The sequence below is a fragment of the Alligator sinensis genome, unplaced genomic scaffold (genome assembly GCF_000455745.1).
Source record: "Alligator sinensis unplaced genomic scaffold, ASM45574v1 scaffold335_1, whole genome shotgun sequence".
NCBI lineage: Eukaryota > Metazoa > Chordata > Crocodylia > Alligatoridae > Alligator > Alligator sinensis.
Window position 1 is genome coordinate 83487 of NW_005842354.1, and position 6040 is coordinate 89526.

The 6040-nt window shown below is 47.0% G+C and overlaps 1 long non-coding RNA gene across 1 annotated transcript in view; it reads right to left on the reverse strand.

Moving 5' to 3' along the window:
- Positions 1 to 5156: 5156 nt before the first annotated feature.
- LOC102369150 overlaps positions 5157 to 6040 on the reverse strand; it is a 6697-nt gene continuing 5813 nt past the window's right edge. The window contains exon 3 of the long non-coding RNA XR_324484.1: positions 5157 to 5228. This is a non-coding gene — a long non-coding RNA (uncharacterized LOC102369150). The remainder of the gene's footprint in view (positions 5229 to 6040) is intronic.

The window sequence follows — 6040 nt, forward strand, 5'->3', positions numbered from 1 at the left end:
CAGATGTTCTTCAAAGTACAACCCATTTCAACCCAGTAGAATGGATCCTACTTTTTACACCTTTTCTATATTTTATGAGTCTCTGCCTTTGGGCCTATCATCAAGTGCACTCCCAGATCTTTTAAAAGTCAGAATTGTGAGACACAAATCGAAACTGACAAGTTCACATAAAATGATTTACACACCTAACTAGGTATGTGCAAAAGCGTGAATGCCTTTTTGGCATGTCTGTGAAAATTGGGCATGTGTGTGTATCTAACACATATATATATTTATATAACCATTTTGCATTTTATAGACACCACATGCCTGTGGTTAAAGCTGCCTATATTTGTGTTCTAAGGAGCCAGGCTCATAACTCCATCACCCTGCTCTGTGGAATAAAATTTTCCATGGTTGTTCAGACACCAGATTTTTTTCTATAAGTCTGAGGAAATTTTTCCATGGTAAGAAAGTAAAGAGATAACTAAGAAAGAAACGATTATAAACCACATTTTATTTTTGTTATAAAAGCAAAGTGCTTTTAAACTCTTGTTGAACAGATATAATTTGTTAGTGATCTGGAGCAGAAATTTGATGTTTGCAGGACATACAGGGCACTTTTATATGTGCTCCGACACGTTTTGTTTAGAATGCATCAGAGCAGACTCCATTAATTTTGAACCAGTGTCCCCTTGGTTCAAAATGATGGTGGAGGTGCTTTAACTAAAGCCTGTTCAGCAAAATTTAGTTCAAGTGCCCCCACTGCCATTTTGAAATGCAGGATGCTGAACACACAAGACATGGCAGGAGTTTTAATTAGAGCGGCTCCCAAGAGCCACTCTGATAAAAATGCACCCCCAACCCTAGAGCATGTGTACAGACACCCACAAATAGCTCCCTAGGTCACAGATATGCCACTAGGTAACCCTACAAAAGCACATTTTGACTTGCTTAATTATAAGAGTTTAGATAATATTTGTGCTGGCTCTGCAGGTTTTGTTATATGCTGAATGTACTTGTACTGTTTCCTAGTATCTGATTGTTGCTGTGCACTGGAAAGTCTTATTTAATATGTGCACTTTAATATGTGCCTCAGGAGACAGCACATCCAGTCGCCTCTCCTACCACCAGCTTCCAGGATCAGTGGGTCCCCAATCCCATTCTTTCTGTCCCTGGTCTACCTGCCATCCCCTGTGTTACCAGTCAAGGCACCAGGGGGTCCAGCCTTCCCGCCCTGCCTCTAGGGTGCTATAAGCAGGACCCATGTTCCCTAGGCCCTGGGGAAGATTCCCCAAGGCAAGGCGTGCCATGGGGACTGGGGCTGGGATGAAGCCCCACATACCACGTGGAGTCTGGGGGCCTATGGTGACTCCTGAGGAGACAGTATTTACACCAGTCAGGAGTGTCATAGGTTGCCACAAAGCAGTCTAGGATCCTGTCCATGAACTCCCTCTCCTGCTGTTTGGACTCAGTTACAGTACAGGTAGTCTCATCAAAACACCGAGTGGCTATCTCAAGCCCCCATTCCTGGAGCTTGGGTGTAGGCATGTCTCAGCCTCATGATGTCCTCCCATCACATTTGCAGGCTTTCTTCATGCCAGCATCAAAGTTCACAGAGCCAGGAGTCTGCAGCTCATGCCTAGCACTTGGAGGCAGTGACCAGGGCTTCTCGTATCTCCTCCTTCTTGCTTTGTCACCATCTTCCACGGACAGCTCTAATCTGCTCCACAGCTGTGTGGTGGCCCATCCTTGAGTCGCCATCATGGCCTCCCTTCCCATGTGCATGTGTTATCTCTGAGAATAGAGACAAGAGATACTTGTGAAATATACCAAACTTTTCTGATACCACGGGGAAGTTTCAGCCCCTGCTATATCTCAGCCAGGCACTCTTGCAGACAGAGTAGCTGGAAATGATAATTCCCCTGTCCCATCCAGCTCTCATTGGGTCCAGAAGCCATGCTGCATTCCCCTACCCAGCCCAGCTGGGATTGAGTCTCCAGTGGGGTTTGTGCTTTGAGCAGGTGGCAGGCTCTGCTACCATGAGGAGAGGGCTGCCTCACAGGGAGGGGACCCTTCCAAGGAACTCAAGTATGCACTTACTCCTCTCAGTCCATGGCCCTGGGGACACAGGATTGTGCCAGGTTTCTGGCTTTGCCAGAAGCATGCAGGGACTGCCTGCTTGCAGAACACAGATGGAGTTCTCCAACCCTTCCCCTGTCATTGAAGGAGTCGTACTTTCTTCCCACCATCTCTGTGGCAGAAGTCTCTCGGTTCCAGAGGCAGGAGATTTATTAGTGTGTGACCCTCGCCGCCCCCCCCCCGCCCCCCCCCCCCCCCCCCCCCCCCAGTCAATGCCCCACTCCTTCTACAGCTGATGGTACCTTAAGAGTTGTTCAAGTCCTGGAAGAGTATTGCATGCTTTGATGGCACTGCCACAAGTTTGGGAATACTGCTCAACATGCTTGCATTTTATCTCTGGCTCCCAATAAGATGACCTGACACCCCAGGATGTCACCTCTATCATGGCAACTATTGAAGCGGTGTTTGCCTTCTGAGAACCTGGCTGTAGCAAGCTGCTGTCGGAGCTTACATGCCTGTAGGGGTTGCAATCCAGCTACAGGTAGTAAGCAACTGATTGCAGGTCTGCCTAAGAGGACTGGGCCAGCTGAGGAGAATAATTGGAGGAAAAGGAAGTTGAAAGCTCCCAGGGAGAAAACTACACAAGGGGTTGCTCTAGAGAGAAGGAAGACTCTGAGGCCAGAAGCTGCTGCTTTTAACTGGAGTGGCCTTCTCAGGATCTGGGAAAAGACGACAGGATGAGAGAGAAGGCTATGCGGCCAGAAGCAGCAGTGAAACAGAAAACCCTCTCAGGGTCTGAGAAACCTGATAACCCATTACATGGAATGAGCAAGTTTTCTACCCACTTAACACCATCTAAGTACAGCCCTGCCAAATATTGCCCTCAGTACTAATGCTTGGTCTTATGCTTACAGATGAGATGAGTGGGGATGAAAAAGGAGCTGTCCAGCCCCAGGTCTCCCCCTTGACTCCTAAACTGCTGCAAGCTCCCCGCACTCCACACCACTGCCAACGTGCCTGGGGGGTGCCAGAACATCAGGGGTGAGTTAGTGTGCGTTCTCCCAGGGGATAAGGGAAGGGAAGGTGGATGCTCTTTCTAGGAAAAGACTGATGCAGCATAGGGTCTTGAGCATTCAGTGAAGTGACTGCTTCTGCTGTGAGACTCAGAGCTACCTTGCAACTGTGGACACTTTTCTGGTCCCTTATATAATAGAGGTTCTTGGTCCCTGATGTAATGCAATGCCAGCAGTTCCTATTGCTGTGTGTTTTCACATGTCCCTGATTTGAACTTTCTATCTGTCACCTGTCCCCATGGTGTAGTGCAGTTTGGCATGCCGTGGTGTGCAGAACCCCAACACTTGCCACTGCTTCATAGTCTTTCCTTTTTGATGATTAAGCCCTTGGTGATTTGGTGACAACCCATCTGGTGGGGGAGGATGGCAGTTCCTGCTGCAGTGGGCAAGGAGGTGGAATGAAGGAGGTGTTGTTTCAGTGTTTGTGGAGGGATTGATCAGTTCTTCTCAGAAACAGAGGATGGCCTTGTGGGATGCTCAGGGTTGTGTCACTAAATCAAACTTAATTTAACACTTGCTGACAGGTTTCAGCCCTGTACCATGTCCAGTCCTGGTGGTGGCCCTGTGCTCTCACCTCTACAGCAATCTGCTGGAACACCATTTTGTTGTGGTGTGTGCTGCAAAGCTGCTCCTGGGTCTCCTCCTTTTCAGAATGCAGTGAGATCTCTCATCTTCTCAACAGCCCAGTTCTGTGAGTTTCTCATGTGCCTTTCTCACTTAGATTGAGCCTGGGACTCCTTGGGTGTTTCCAGAGTGACCCCAGTTTACTTGGCCTTGCCCCTCCTAGCCCTGACCTTTTCAGGGGTAAAAGGGCTTCCTAGCCCTGAGCTTTTCAGGGACTTGGTTCCTGCTGGCACCAAGCCCCAGATTTTCCAGGGCCTTACATCTGCCACCCCCAAAATATCTGGCAGTGCCCTCCCCAACAAATCCCAAACCTCCCAGGGGTTTCTGTCTGCTGCCCCAAGATGGCTGGCAACAGCCCCCAAAGCTCCAAACTTCTGGGGGAACCCACCCACCACCACAACTACCCTACAACATCCACCCCAAACTCCCACAGCTCAGATATGTGCCAGCAGTGGCCAATCTGGCCATGTGTCACCCAAACTCTGAATTCAGCAGAGTCACCTCCCTGCTGGCCTGTTCCTATCCATCCACTCCATCCATGCCCTGGACCCAAAACACCAGCACAGGGGTCCCACATGCTGGGGTTGGGGCCATGGCAGATTCTGGGTTGTGCTTGGGTCTAGATCTTCAGTTGTGGGGTTTTGGGTCTGCGTCCAAGCCTTTGGGTACTGAGTCTTTGGGTCTGAGTCTTGGGGATCCTTGGATCTGAGTGTTCAAGTCTGTGTGTGGGTCTGGGGTGCTTCAGGGTAGGGTTTTGGGGTCTAGGGGGTGTGGGGATTGGCCTAGGGTCTCAGGTGTCTGGAGGTCTGGGTCATGTGCAGGAGACACAACTGTCTCAACCCCCATGTCTTCATGAAGCCCTGACCACAAATTGTGGGGGGAGAGGTAAAAGTGAGACGGGCTGGGCTTTCTTTGCCCTGTGGCAACCAGGGGGTAGGGTTTGCACTGCGCTCAGCTGGAGCAGTGGAGTGCAGCCTGTGTGCCAGAGCATCAGGAAGAGGGAGTGAAAGGAATACATGCTGGGATGCTGAAAGACAGCACAGTAACTTATATCTATAGGGGAACCATACAAGCATTTGTTAATCCAGTCTAACCCCTAACAGTTTAGTTAGACCTTGTTGGATGACATCTAACTGTGAACCATGCGTTCCATTTTTAGACTAGATTAAGTGCTCTGAACACTTGCACACCTAGCATTTCTATTGCACCAAACTCAGTTCTGCGAACATCTACGAAGGCTGAATGGCATCTGTTTTGATGTTTAATGTTTAGTGTCCAAATATTGCACTCATACATATTTGAAAATATCTTTTAAAAGGGGAGACCTTTTTTGCCTGTTCTGTTACCTCATTTTATATAAATTTGCCTTGTTATCAATTGCAGCAGGTCATCAGGGCAACTGTCAGTCATGGTGGGATTAAGAAAGTAGAAGCTTTTTTTTGGAGCAAGGACAGAGATTGTTGATCTGATCTGGAATGAAATGTTGTGAATATAAATTTAAAAACTTTTAACTGAGATTCCATTCATGACATCTAAATTATTATACTAATAAAAGTAAATTGTATTTTGATTGTGACTAAATGAGAAACATACCATATATATGAGGTATATAATCAGCTTAATCACATGCTGATCCCAGGACAACCTCATCCCAACATGTTATGGGATTACAAATAACATATAGTGCATGCTATTCTTCATAGTAATTTAAATGTCAGTTTGTTAAATGAACTTGAAGACAGATTTGCACTCCTTGAATGCAGAATCATTCCAATAATAATTTTTATTTCTTCCAAAAAATAACTTTATATAAGAATCTCAAATCCTCAAACCCAAAAGAATTCCCTATGGTTCTATCAGCTTCTGACTTTTAGGAGTACCAAATTCGACCAGAAATAGAACAAAACTAATCATTTTGTTGCTCCTAATGGTCCCATACCCTGTATTTTCTGAACCACGCACAAGCAAAAATACAAGTCCTTATGGTTGTATTCTGCCACCCCCAGGATATGTTGTTTCTCTGCAGGACTCTCTGGTTATTTTGAAAGTACATTGCACAGAAGATATTGCCCTGACAGTTAACAGCTTCTTCATGGAGGACAGGCCTGAGCAAAAATCAAGTCTTGCCTGTTGGTACAAACATGACAAGAGCCAATTTACCTAGCCATTTATATCCCCTCCTCCTAAACCAGGTCAAGGTCAATCAAAATCTCACCAGAATGAATGGGGGCCCAATGTACTGAGAGTTGTCTTTGGCCCTCCTAGATATGCTACCATTCCTG